Source organism: Pleurodeles waltl, chromosome 6 (genome assembly GCF_031143425.1).
Source record: "Pleurodeles waltl isolate 20211129_DDA chromosome 6, aPleWal1.hap1.20221129, whole genome shotgun sequence".
NCBI lineage: Eukaryota > Metazoa > Chordata > Amphibia > Caudata > Salamandridae > Pleurodeles > Pleurodeles waltl.
In genome coordinates this window covers 1,559,691,592-1,559,706,630 of record NC_090445.1, presented here as the reverse complement: position 1 = coordinate 1,559,706,630, position 15,039 = coordinate 1,559,691,592, and the positions used below count along the sequence as shown (strand labels likewise).

Here is a 15,039-nt window from a genome sequence, read left to right as displayed (position 1 = left end):
TGAGCTAGTTTAGCCTGACTACAATATAAGGGGAGGTCTAATCTATGTTCCAATACTAATTGTACCGAATGAGAGTTAAACTGAGAGCTTGGCTCTAAAACTAGCCTCTTTTTTGCAGTGGTGTTTTTTAGGTCTCATCTACCAGACAGTGCAGGCTGTTTGGTTGTAAAAGACCTGTTGTAGGCTTACCAAGAATTTGCAGTGGGATTACAGCCAGCCCATTGCTTACCTTTGGTTGGCTGTATTGGCCCTCTTGATTCCTTGGTTCTTTTTTGATGGCTTTCCTTGGCCCGTCTTGACCATCATGAGCTTGTTCCTCCCATGAAATGTAGCCTATTTACCATCCATTTAACTAACTAGTATTGGTCCACTGCACATTTTTAATGAAACCATTTTCTTCTTTTTGGCTAAGCACTACATGTTTTTTCCAGCTCTCGCTCCCTCATGTGCTTCTCTCCTGCCAAACGCTGCCACCAAACGTTCTGTGTTGCTCTCTTCCTTGTGTGCTCCTGCACCCCAATGCCCTGTGTTGTGCCAGTTTGTAACCCTTTGTGCTACTTTATGCCTGTGCCAGGCTTGATAAATGCAAAGGGGGCATTTTCACGTAAGGGGCGCCGTAAATTGGTGCAAAGAAATCTAGGCAACTTCTTTGCGTCATTTTTTTAGGCACTTTTAATGCCTGCCGAGAGCAAGCATTAAAAGGAGGCTTCCATTGGCTACAATGGGCCTCTGGGTGCTTTGCAGGATTAGCGTCAAACATTTTTACGCTAATCATGCAAAGCGCTGGACTAACATAAAAAATTCTGACTCTAGTCCCCTAACTTGCCCCATGGTGCGTTGTATTGTAAATACGGAGTACACATGGTGACGTTAGGGGGTGCTAAGGGGCGCAAGAAAAGTGCCACTTTTCTTGAATATGCCCCTTAATTGGAGGGAAAAACGAATGAAAAACAGTGGATATTCCTGGAAAAATAGAATTCTCATGAAAATCTGATGTTTTTCATGGAAAAAACATACCACATCTGGATGTAATCCAAGGTACGATACACACATAAAAAAAGCTTACAATTCCTAAAACTATAAAGAATCATGGACAGCAGATTTATTTATAGACTCTGACCTGCATTAGAAGGAACACCAGAGGACATGGCGCGATGCAAAGAAATAAGAGAAAAATGTTAAGTAAAAACCAAAGGTGTGGGGAGAGGTTATAAAATGTGGAAACGGTATACAGGGCATGGGACAAGGGGTACAGACTACAGGAAGATAGAGAGGATACAAGGGAAGACGAGACAGGAGCAAAGGGTTGCAGTAGTGCAGCGGTGCGTACAACAAAAATCTATGAAAGGGGCAAGGGCATCTAAAGAGAGGCAGATGAGGACAAAAGCATGAGGGGGTTGAACAAAAAAGGGGAATATAAAATGTGTGAAAAGGATAAGTCATCCTAACTATGAGCTGTCCCACAAAAGAAACAGAGCAAAAAGACAAGCAGTTGCAATGCAATGGGACTCGCATTTGCTGGAGTTTGGGCATTTAGCATTGTAAAATGCTAACTGGACTTTTCTTGCCACATAATTTGAAAATGAAAAGTAAAACAGTTGACATAAGCAAGCCGATTCAAAGCACCACGGCCTCCATGAACGTGAAGGAGCGATACAAAAAGAAAAAGAAGTTTGCTCGCATTCAAACATATCTGTAAACATTCAAATATCCATGTAGCAGGGTCGATGGCCCAGTCGGTAATAAAACGACTCCAAGGAGGGACAGACGAAAAGCATTTACCAATAATAACAAAGGATTTTTGAAAGGCAAGATTTTGAACGAGTGATAGTGATGGGCGTGTGGTGGGCGTGGTTAAAAGCCCACAGATATATTACAACAGGCCAGAGAGCTTGCGCAGTCAACCTAAAAAAAAGTGTGACTTACCAACCTTGCCCACACAGTGAATTTTCACCAGGAAGGGAATTCTTCAGATTAGGTTTGTCAGCATTGTGAATACCATTTAAGTTGAAAATTTCAAGGAAATTGTTTAGCTGGAAGGAGGCTGTCAGAACTGAGTTACCTGGTTTGCTTTTCCCTGGATTCACAGGATGTGACCTTCAGTCGTACCTTCCATATAGTGCTCCATCATTCAGTAGCTGCTGGGCACGGCCTCTAGCCGTACACAGGGGTTACTTGTCAGGGCGGACTGGGAGTCCAAAGCATCCCATGCAATTATGTCGGGAAGGGGGTGGGGTGTGTGTGAAGCACCGCTGCTTTTGTTACGGGAGGCCGATATTGCAGCCCAGCTGCAAACCCGGCACCCAGTAACAAAACCAGCCCCCACGGCTGCAAAAGTGCCCCCCACACTTCCCGCGACCCAGGGAAACGCCGGATGCCCGCTGAGGCCAGTCCTGCCCTGGTACTTGTCAAAGGTATTTCCCTTCAATGACATCCCGTGCTCAGCACCCCACCAGTTGCACACACTGGGGACAGGGCATATTTAACCGTACCTAGTTGTCCTGGCCCCAGTACAATGGGTCCAACCTGAGGTCGTGGCCATCAGTTACTGGGCACAACGAATAAGCAAATGCCAGTGGATGCCAGTAAACCAGACCCGGGACCCATCGACAAAGTGAACGGGTGATGGGCCCATATTCACAACGCATGTTTGATAGTAAAATAACTGTCGGTGCGTAGTACCAGACTAACATACTAAGCAGACACTCACAGCCGTCTTTGTTTTAATGTTCGTGTGCTTGGCAAGACTTTTCAGATGAATTTGGGGATGAAAATGCTGTCGCCGACTGACAGCGCAGCATAATGATCCTCCCAGCTGGTGGAGGAGTGGGGTGCTCCCTGGGGGTCTCATTAAGAAACGCGGCATGCCCGGTAATACATCGAAGATGATGCTGAGGAGACGGCAGGGGGTGGTAATCTCATTAAAACTGTCCTAAACTATCCGTCAGTTCCACATCAGACGGAGATTTCTCTCCCATGAAGCCTTTGTTTTAAGAAAAGTCCCCTCTCCGTACTTGAAAGCGTATAAGCTGAAACAAGCTCACGCGCGCACGAGCTGCCACGCCCACCAGCACGTGTCTGATGGCTGGACGCTCACAAATTGAGGGGCGAGGTCACGGCGGTAGAAGATAGCGGGTGGGGGAGATGTGTTTAATTTCACACAACGCAGATGGCTCTAACAGAAGTGACGATGATCGAATACAGGCTACGGTTCTTTTGGGGGGCGGGGGTGGGGGCGTTGTCAGTTTGAAGATGGGCTGAAATATGAACTATATCTGAAGCAGGGCGCACCTCACACCCGGGACAGACGCCAGGGTATATCTGACACCTGGAACAGGAGTATAAATATATATGTCGTTCTAAATCGAGATACGACAGAGCATTTCACACAAGGAAGAATAACAGAGAGCTTTATCTGAAACCAGATCTGATGCCAAAGGGACCGCAGACCCTGGGGTATAAGAATCAGCGTTTCGCATATCGTACGTGAGCAAAGGGCATCACCTAAGGGGGTAGAAGGCATCTCACACCTGAGACAGGAGATATCACATCGCGGATAAATATAGCAAGGCATCATCTTACATGAGATAAGAGCAGGTAGCATCTCACACATGAACTGAGACAAAAGAAAACCGCACATCCGAGAGAAGAGCAGACACCATCTCACACCTAGGCAGTGCTCGAACTGCAAAATTGTACGATGGGAACCTATACATTTAGGGTCATATTTACAAGCAGCTTGCGCCCCTGGTGTGTCACTTTTTTGATGCACTGATGGCGCAGGCTGCAGGCCCATATATGGGCCACGCAAAGCCACTTTTCGTGGCCAGTAAGGCAACTCAGCGCACGTTGCTGCATTGCCTTACCCTGCCTCAACGAGGCATTTCATGGGTGTCGTAGTGGGTGTTCCCACGCAACAACCATGGATTTTCTCGCATACCCAGATTTACAAGGATCTGTAAACCTGGGAATACGTCAAAAGTCTACGCCTCCCCAGGGAAGGCATATGGGAGACGCGATGAGGAGAAATACCTTTATTTCTCCTCACGTTTTCCTTTTTTTATGTGTGCTGCATTATACCGCACACATAGAAAAAGGAAAATACCTTTTGCATTATTTTTGTGCGGGGAGGATTCCCTTCCTGCAGAAAAAACAATCATCCCCGCAATGCAGACACCCTTGCATCATGGTGCAAGGGTGCCTGTGTTGGTGCTAGGCAGCAATTTGTGCACCAGCGCAGCAGACAAGGACAGGAATGTACCATATCATGTAGATACAGTACACTCTTACACTTTTATTTTGATGCAGGGAAGGACACGACAGCACAGCAAGAAGGCTTGGAGCACTGCCCTGCTCAAAAGTTTGGAAATATGGCCCTTAGTTTCAAGGCGTGGCTACTAAAAGAGGATGGAGTCACAAGTGAGTAGTCATGAATAGCTCAGGCTGACAGTGAATTTATACATTTATTTTTTAAAAATTCAACCCCAAGCACTGCGTTACATTTTATATCCTGACTTTATGTTTCTCCGGTCAATGCACCCTTAACTTATAAACCCTACCACTAAATATGTATGACTCCTAGACCTTGAAACCTTCATTGTCTTAAGTAAAATCCTGGACATTGACTAACACACTTGTATGATTTATTGTTAATGCATATTGTGTGTGTGTAATGTAAAGCCCTCTGACACCCTAAATTGGGACGAGTAGAATAAAAGGAATAAATAAAAAGTGAATTCTATTTAAATTGTGAATCGTGTATATACTCATACAGACTAATACAGCTGACATTCTTAGAGTGCATGCATATCTCTTATACACAAAGAATGAACAAAGCCAACTGCTTGCTTCCAAATCGTAGATTCTCTTAAGCACTTGTGAATGGATAATAAGGTGTTTGCTTTTGTTTCCCTCCGTTGCATTGGTATCTAGGTGTTATGCTCCAGATAGCTCCCAGCTATGATTATACCCAAACAAAAGAGGAGCTGATGGCCCTTTAAATTCAGCCTTCGTTTTGGGACCCACTAGAATCTAAAATAAGAAAGGGCCATCTCCAGGTGCACTTTGCTGCTACAAACAGAAACATATGGGACAATGTACGGGAGGTGCTGAAATGTGTCCTGTATTGGAAAATTGCACCGGGACAAATCCAGCATATTTCACTGCGGCCAAATGGATCACTGATCTGGCTCAATAACAGCTGCTGGATGTTGGATTCAGCATGATCCCCTTTATTTTAGCACTGCTCCTAGGAGATGAACAGAGAGCATTGCAAACAAGAGATTAAAGAGAATGTCTCATGCCTGAGATAAGGGGAGAGAGCATCTCAATGCAGGACAGGAACAGAGGGCCTCTCACACTAACAAAATGAGGGGTGAAAATTTCAAACCAGAGCTACGAGAAACCATCTCACATCTGTTATAGGAGAATGCATCTCACACTTGGGGCAAGCACTGCAGAGCGGAGCTCACGCTTGGGATGCAGGAAACAGCACCTAATTCATGAGCAGGCGGCATCTCATATCTATGATAGGAGTAGGCCAAAAAGTATCCCAAACTCAAGCTAGGACAAGAAAGTATTTCACACCGGGCCAATGTAGAATCTATCCCACATCAGGCACAGTGGGGCAAAGCATATTAAAGCAGGAACTTGACCGTCCATGAGAGAGGCGGTGACCATCTCACACTTGGCAGTAGGAAGACAGAACAAGGTGCACACTAATAAAAAAAAGAGCTGAGATCGTCTTACACTAGCAACTTGACCAAAGAGAAATTCACACACGTGATGTAAGCAGAGAGAATCCCACACTTGAGAGAGGATGATAGAGCACCTCACATCTGGGACAGAAGAAGCTGGGAGCATCACACATATGTTGGGTTAGGGACAGAGAAAACCTCATGCCTAATACAGCAGGATAGAACATTGGTATACTATGGACAAGAGCCTGCGCCATTTCACACCTGAGACTCCTGGACAGACAATTACACATCCAACACAGAGGAGTAGAGTATCTCAAACTAAGAACATGAGCATAGAGTATGTTACTCCTGAGGTGTGAACTGAGAGCATTGCTCACAGGAGACAGAAACAAAGATCATCTCACACCTTTAATTATGAGCAGACAACATGTTAGCCTTGAGATACGAACAGAGAGCAAGCGGCTTTTTTTGTAAACAAAAAAATATTTTAGTGTGATGGTATTAATATCAATTCCGATCACCTATTTTCCATAGACATATGTAATATGGCCTGTTTATTATCAGGGCTACTGTAATTTTGTGATTTTGCAGCCATTGTATTTTTTCATAAATATGGTTTTGATGCATTTGACACGTAGGGCCTCATTACGAGTATGGCGGTCTTCAGAGTGCCACTCTTGTGGTGGCGGTCAGGATCACTGCTGTTGTGGCGGTCTGACCGTACATTAAAACCCTGGCAGTCAGACTGCCAGGGAACCACCAGCACCAGTAGGATCTGTGATCTCGGGGGCCTGGTGGTGGAAGAAATCGTAATCCACCAGGGCAGCAACACATGCTGTGCTGACCTGTGGATTACGATCTTGTTCTCCGCCAGCCTTTTCATAGCAGCAACACTGCCATGAAAAGGCTGATGGAGAAAAGGTGCAGGGGGGCCCCCAGCCCAGCACTGTCACAATGTTCACAGGCTGCTGGTGCACCCTGGGGGCTACAGCATTGCCTCCGACTCGATTATGCGCAGGAGGCACTGCTATAGACTGTTTCCAGCTAGGTTGGCAGGACCTAGTGGGAAACTCTTAATAACTCCGGCGAAGTGGTCGCCATGAAGGAGGTGGCCACCCTGTTGGGAGTTTGCAGGATGGCTTTACCGTCCACCAAACTAGAAGTGAGGTCCATATTCTTTCATCTGCTGCATAAGCTGCTGGTTTTAACAAGCACATTTTGTTTCAAGCTCAAATAGAACAAAGGTTACCAAAAATGCGCCAACATATGTTGCTGTGCAGTGGATGGCCCTTCATAAACGTTAACAAGTCAACTTTCCGTTGTTTATTGCTGCATTTGGATGTTAAATCAATATTAATGAGATAAAATCTTTGGTCAAACTGTGTTAAAATTGGTAGAGATGACAACATAATAAAGTAATGCTATCACAAAATTTCTCACATTATGCTGCATAATTTTCCTTTTCTTGAAACATAATGTAGTCAACTCTGCTGCATAATTGGGTCCTGCCTGCCGCATAATTCCAGTAGGCATGCTTATAAGTATCAACGGGCTGGGTTTGTTGTATAGATCAGAGAAAAGGCCCATAAGCATTGATTGTGTCTGAAAAACTTTCAAAATTATATTGGCTGTGGTTATGGCTGATAAATTACCAAAATAGTAATATTCGTCTTATAGGTAATATGTATTGTACGGCATGGCTTTGGTGGGAGCTGTGACATTTTAAACAGCAGAAATACATGAACCAGGTTTGTGATCCAGTGACATTAATGGGGCTCAGGTATGATGAAAGAGACACTGAAAGGAACCTGATTTTTTTAAGGTATGTGAGTTTGAGTCCTGGATTACGTCTGGTAACTTATAGGAACGTATAATGGTCTTAAATTAATTTGGAATAAATGAATCAAAAGTAAGATTATTCTTAAGGTATGTACTTTGACCACATTTGGTTATCTTAGAATTATCATGGATCAGTTTGAGAAAGGGAGTTCTAATTTTGTTTTCATTCTTCTCTAAATAGAGTACAGTACACTGAGATGCAATAAAAGCTGGTGATTTAAAGATATGATCAGCTTGGTATTTCACCTTTTTGATTTATGCAACATATTCGGGGTGTTCACTGGTTTTATGTAATACATGAAACACTGCCTGGGATTTGTAAAAGGCATACATTAACAAAAATAAGAATAAAAAAAATAAGTGATTTCTTTGGTGGTACTTTCAGGTTATAACATACATTCCTTTTCTACTATTTGATTTCTAGTGAATTCCATTGATGAAGGGCTACTACAGTCGGAGATGCATCGGGCACACCTGGAAACGTGAAGTTTCAAAAGGAGTTTGTTGCATTAGTTCTTGCACCACAGATTTTGGTGATTTACCTTCGTTATTGATCCAAATGAAACTAGCACAGTATTTTTGTGCAAGTGAATTGATGTACTCCAGAAACATCGTGTGGAAACAACTACATTCAAACACAATTGAAATGCAAAGAATGGATGACTCATTTCATTTTGTATCAGTGTTTATTTTTGAAAGTTCGGAGTCGGTTAGATAGTGCATAGTGGGACTTCTTCCAATTGTATGAAGCAAACATGATCTAAAACCAACAGTTTTTACTTGTTTAGCTCTAGTAAACCCAGCAATGAAAGAGCGTTTCTGCTTCCCCATGGACCAATAATCAAACTCAAAACACTGCACCACATGTAAAGATTATGGTGGAAAAGACCCAGAATTCCTACAGAAAATCAGACTTTGTGTCAGCTTGGCCTCAATATTGGCTGGACTGTGCGAAAGTCATTACCCAAAGCAGACACATACACAAATGAGCAAGAGGGAAGAAGATTCTGAGTACTGCACTCCTGTGGTCCACATTGAGCCATACACCTGGGCTCCCAATGCAACCTGCCCTTGAAAGGGGGCGTTCGACTCACAAAAAAAGTGCAGGGGCCATGCTCAGTCAGAGGGGTCCCAGACCCTCCCCACATGACTCCTACACAACTCCAGATGGAAAGCCCTTGGTAGCAAACCCACCTTCCCCACTGGTTGACCCTGTAAGGGTTCACCTTCTATTTATTTCTATCGCTGAGGCCACATATTGCCACGGTATAAACAACAAAGAGGTTTGGATGTGAGGCCCTGTGAGTTCTGAGAAACACCTTATGTAGCATGTGAAATAGGTGCCATTATAGTGCAGAGCAGTGTGTTTTAAATAAAGAGGTCTCAATGACTCAGGACTGTGTTTAAAGTTTGACATGCATGGTGCTGAAAGAGTGGAGGCACAAAAGTGAGTGTCTGAGATGAGATGTTTGTGTCCTCCTACAGAAACATCTTGTCCTGATGATGACCCATTTTGAACTAATTTTGTAGGTTGGGTCGAAACAGGGACATGAATTGAATGTGGACTGATTTTAAAGCTGCTAGTGGATTTTCGACACCTGTATTATGGGTGTTGCATAGAAGAACACATGATCCTTTAGCTACATTTGTATATATTGTTTTATAAATAACACTGGTGCACTTTAGTTCACTTTACTCACCTGCAGTGTGCTGTCACTTATGAAGAGCACCTGGATTATGAAAGCAAAAATCGTTTTGAATCTGACAACTTTTGATACGTTTTATTGATCTGTTTAAAATAGTGTGTGAGTTGCAACCCATACCCACGTGGAGGATTTTGTATTATCTGTCCACTGCCAAGGAATTCAAGGGCCACACTTCCCACGCTGGGGCCACCTTTGTTCTTACATAGGAACACAGAAGCGGTTTGTCCTTATGGGCGTCAATTAGGGATCCACTCCCTATGTTTTCTGTCAATTTTATTGCACTAATAGTGAATAATATTGTATTATTTGCTATTCGTTTGATAAAAAAGGAGTACATTTAGTTGGAATATGCCCTTCCATGACAGTTGTAAGTAAAAAATGCTTTTAAATGTTTTTGTGTGCATGCTTATGGGTGAGAGTGCGTTGATGTGTGAGAGAGTGTATGTGAGTGTGAATTTGTGGGTGTATGTATAACTATATGTATGTGACTGGATGTGAAAGGTCGTGTGATGTCACTTCCACAACACCTGGCATTTCGATGAATTGACGTCCATGAGCACGTGACTAGCATTGTGGAACGTTTAGATAAGGTACCATTGTGGTTCACGTATTGTTCCTAGAGAGGAAAGACGCCGGCAGGAATGGCACCGGAAGACCCGCCCTAAATAGGCCAGTCCCACCAGCCAATTCTATGACTGACGAGTCTCAGAGCTTACCCAGTGAACCAGCTGGTTGTGACCCCCTCGTCAGGGAAGCGTTACAACAAATATACAGCAAGAGTGTGGCTTTAAGAGGTGTGCAGGGCAAAATTGTTTTTAAGAAAAAATTTGCTGCTAAAGCTGGTTGGCTGCACTACTCCTGAACACAGCATAACAACAGGAAGATGAAGCTATAACTTACTTAAACCGTGATTAATGACCGATGTGGAGCTCATCTGACACAATCACACTGTTTTGTATAGAGTTCAGAAAAGTAAATTTCGGAACTATATACAAAAATAATCATTGTAACTTAATGGATGTTCGGAACTATATTATTGAATGAGGTTTCCATTATTGTAAGGATTAAGATATGGTTTAATTGATAGAACTGTTTCCTATTGAAAGGTTGAATATTAGAAAATAAAGAACATTTGTTACAGGTGTCACAGCTATAAAAACAAGCTGATGAAAAGGTTCTGGAAAGAGTTTGAAGAACCATTAGGGTTGGAAAACCTTGCCAGTGTTGTTGCACTGTTTATATTACAGGAAGAAAACCAACAAAGGAGAATCGACACCAGAGCCTTGGTGATAACCAAGGGTAAAAGGACAAGGTCTCAATGCGGTAAACTCAGAGGCCGTTCTGGGACCAGATTACATGCATTTTACAGCTGTCTGGGCTGTTTAGCTCTGGAGACCAGTGCTGGAAAGTAGGGGGATTGTACAGGATCCCAGTTCTATAAGTTACTTCTGGGCCAGATGTGGATTCAGGCCGACTCAGGGAAATATGCTGAATATGTTCTTTTGTCATTTTCCTACACTGGGGCACAATTTAGCAGTGCCCGCACGTCGTCTGCATTCCTTTCGGTGCAGCATATTGCAGAACGTGCTTTTCAGTAGGGACATTAACCGTCTATGCTACTTTGAGTCAGAATTGGGATTGGACAAAACACAGAACTGCATTAACCACCAGAGCTGTTTTAGCACTATTATAATCCCCTCGAAATTGCTGGCCAGTGGGTGTTTTAGCCCTAGAGGATATTTTAAAATTAATTCTCTTTGTTACCAAATAAGTAAGGTACAACAGATTTGCTGTCCCATTTATCCTTGTATACCAATGTCTTTGCAGCAGATTTTTAAAAATAAATGTACATGTTGACTGTCGAACTCTGCTTTTTAACCTCCACCCCTCTTGACTCGATTCTCTTTTTTCTGCCACACCTTGACCCCCAATTTATGGGTTTCTGCAGTACGTTTTTTCCAATTCCAGCTCTGCTGGTGACCTATCATACACCGCAAATGTAAATGTTCTATGAGTGTGAATTCGTTCTTGCACTGATCATCCGGTCCAAACATAATCATGCACGCTCGAACAGTGCAAATGCTGGTGCAAAAAAAATCTCTTCTAAAAGGCCAGTCTGTGAGTCCTTCATGGAGGGGTTGAAAAGAGCCGCGCCCTGTGCTCGATGTCTCTACCGAAATGACACACTGCAGGAACTGAGGTAAGGAGGGGCTGTCAATTACAGCCCTTCCCCACCCGTAGAATTTCGTATTTTAGACGCGTGAGCCGGGGACAGGACAAAAGGGTATTATTACCCACACGTATCATATACTGCTGACCGCGCAGCTCCCACAGTGCACTGCACGCGCACGACCGAGTCCTTAAATAATGTATTGAAAAGAGCGGATGGTGACACAGAGAGATTCAATCACACCTGGAGCAGGAACAGAATCTATCCCACACCAAGGGAAGAAACAGTGAGCACGACCTACTTACGTCATAAAAAAAGAGCATCTCTCACTTCCGGGACAGGAACAAAGATCTCACTCTTGGAACATCTCCCACCAAGTGCAGGAATAGAGAGAGAGACCTCACACCGTGGACAAGGACTACGAGCATCTCACACTTCCGAAAGGGGGAAATGCTACATCTAGGACAAAACACTGAGTGTGCAGCGCATGGGGCCTGGGGGTAAACAGAACTAAAGGTTCGGGTAGAAGCAGAGAGCGTGTCACTCCTCTGACAGACGGAGCTTTCCACACCTGAGACAGGAACCAGAGAGGATTTCGCGCTCGTAGTCAGTCACATCTCACACCTAAGAAAGGGGCATCTCAAAGCCAGTTAATGGTGGAACGTACAACTCACGCCCGCCCGGCACGGGAAGCGGGCTCGAGCATTTCGGGAACTTGAGCAGAAAACAAGCCACCCTGGAGACTGAGGAGCAGAGAATAGTGCTAGCCCGAGAGGGGTGAGAACCGCTCAAGCCTGGGGCCGGAGCGAACACGGACTTGTGTCCGCGGCAGGGAGACACACCCACTGCCTCAGATGCCTCCATTCCGCTCACTAGACACACAAGCGTTCACGGTATCAGGCGCACCTCCCTCCTGCCGTAGACGCGTCCTCTGCCTCGGATACCCCCTTCTTCAATCCCTCAGATACACCCTCTGTTGCTGACCCACACACATCCTCAATCAGTCTCTAAATACCCCCACAGTCATGCCCTCAGAGGTCCCTTCAAATATTGTCCCAAATACCTCCTCAACCAATACCCAAGACGCCCACATTCACTGCCTGAAATACCCCCTCGTTCAGTGCCCTCCGCGCTCCCCTCATTCACTGCCTTGGATACCGCCCAGTCACTCCCTCAAGTGCTCCATCAACTATTGCCCCGTGTACCCCTCTTTTAGTACTCCAGATACCCTCATACACCGCCCAGTGTCCCCCTCATTCACTGCCCCGGATGCCCTCACGTTTACTTGCACAGCGAACCCGTCATTCGACCGCCTCATTCACTGCCCCAGATACTCTCTCTTTCACTAGGTTAGATGCCCCTTTATTCACTGCACATATACTCCCTCAGTGACAGCTGCAGATACCCTCCCATTCACTGCCCCAGAACCCCCTCACTGCTTCAGATACCCTCCCATTCACTGCCCCAGAACCCCCTCACTGCTTCAGATACCCTCTCATTCACTGCCCTAGAACCCCCCTCACCGCTTCAGATGCCCTCTCATTCACTGCCTCTGATACCCCACTATTATATGCCCCATGTACTCATCATTCACTGCTTCAGGTACCCTCTCATTCACTGCCCCAGAACCCCCCCTCATTCACTGCTCCATATACCCCTCATTCACTGCATCTCATACCCTGTCATTCTCTGTCCCATATACCCCTCATTCACTGCTTCAGATACTCTGTCATGCCCTCCCTCTCATACCCCTCACTCACTACCTCACTCGCACCCTCATTCATTGCCAGAGGCAGGGCTCACCCACTAGCCCAGACTGCTGCTCCAGATACCCCATCACTCACTGCTTCATGTACTCTCAAACATTGCCCCAGAACCCCCCTCATTCACTGCTCCGGATACCCCAACCTTCACTGCCCCACCTGCGCCTGATTTGCTACCTTAAGCTCCCATAGCATTTAGTTCCCACAGACACCCAACGTTCACTGCCCCAGAGAGCCCCTCACCACCACCCCAGAAACCCTCTAATTTACTGCCCCAGGTACCCGCCCTTTCTCTGCGCCGGGAAGTCTGTCATTTTCTGTCTCAGATTCACCCTCATTCAGTGCCACAGACTACCCCGCCCACCCCCGTCACTCCCATAGATAATCCTCATTCTCTGCCCGAGATCCACCCGCGTTAACACCCCACATACGCCCCATTTACTACCTTGAGGCCCTCTGGTTCACTGCCCTAGAGATCGCATCATTCGCTGCCCTTTTATAACACATCCTGTCATGCACTGTCCTGATATAACCTCATTCACTGCCCCAGACAGCCCATATTTCACCGTCCAGATCCCAACCTTTCACTGCCCCAGACACCCCATCATTCAGTGACCCAGATACCCCTACTTCTCTGCCCCATACTCTCCGCGTATACTGCCTCAAACACCCCTTCACTCTCTGCCTCAAATACACAGCAATTCACTGTCCTGGACACATCCTCATTCACTGTCCTAGATGACGTTTTACGTTCCATACGCTCCATTTACTGCCCCAGAGCCCTCTTAATCACTGCTCCCTGATACCGTGTCATGATACCCGTCTTTCGCAGCCCAGAAAACCCCTCGTGTACTGTCCCAAACACCATATACGTCACTTCCCCACACCCAGTCACTTCATCATCCCGGTACGCTAGTTCGGTGCCCGAAATCTGACACCCCCTCATTTGATAGAGCGATTTCATACATTACCTACCCGATACATCCTGTGATATTCATCCATATAAGTCCTCATTCAGCGGCAAGTCACTCCCTCCCCTGTTCCATGCCCTCTCTCATTCAAATCTGGACCCCCTTCCTTCTCTTCCCAATTCCAACTGTACTCACTGCCCCGGTATCCTGTCCGTTACTGTCCTGATTCCGCTGCCATCTAATTCACCGCCGGTAACCCCTCATTCACTGCCCCACCACTGGTTCATCACCCGCCGCTCTGGCCGCAGTTCCGAAGGAGTAGATGGGAGAGGGGGTAAAACCATGCAGACGAGGGAGGGCAATTATGAAAGGATCTGGGGCAGTGGCATGTGATGAAATGATGGGGCAGTGGTGGGGTACGGAAAAACTGTGGTGATGAGGAAAGTTGGGGGGAGCTATCAGAACAGCCCGTCGCCACATTACCAGAGTGCACACCACACAATATGGGGAGGGGGGGGGAGTAAAGTGCATGAGTCCCCGTCCCTACCTGTCTCTGACGCTCCTCCACTCTCTGAAGCCAGCCTCGGAATAAGAGCCTCGTGCGCGGGGTAGGAGGGGTGGGGAAGCTTCAGAGGGCGCGGTGGGAAGGGGGGCATACTGAAGGGGGAGGAGTTAAGATGAGAGATGGCCTGAGTAGGAGACATCTGAGGGTCTCGGGATGTCTCTGCGTGTGTGGGAGGGCCAGACAGACTAGGGGCTGAGGTACAAAAGAAGGATGGATAGCGATGGGTGGTGAGACGTGTGTGTGTGTGTGTGTGTGTGGGGGGGGGGGGGGGGGGTGTAGGGACGTGAGGGGAGTAAGTTGTCCCCACAGAACACCCTCGTGCTGAGGAGAAGCGCAGCCGTGGGCACTTTTAATAACCCGGTCGGTAGCAAGGCTGTCGGGGTGGA

At 46.0% G+C, this 15,039-nt stretch overlaps 1 protein-coding gene across 1 annotated transcript in view; it reads right to left on the bottom strand.

Annotated features, from left to right (window-relative positions):
- DRAXIN (dorsal inhibitory axon guidance protein) overlaps positions 1-14,695 on the bottom strand; it is a 119,778-nt gene extending 105,083 nt beyond the window's left edge. Inside the window, exon 1 of the mRNA XM_069241248.1 lies at positions 14,636-14,695. The gene's annotated coding sequence lies outside the window, so the exon portion shown is untranslated. The remainder of the gene's footprint in view (positions 1-14,635) is intronic.
- Positions 14,696-15,039: the final 344 nt, after the last annotated feature.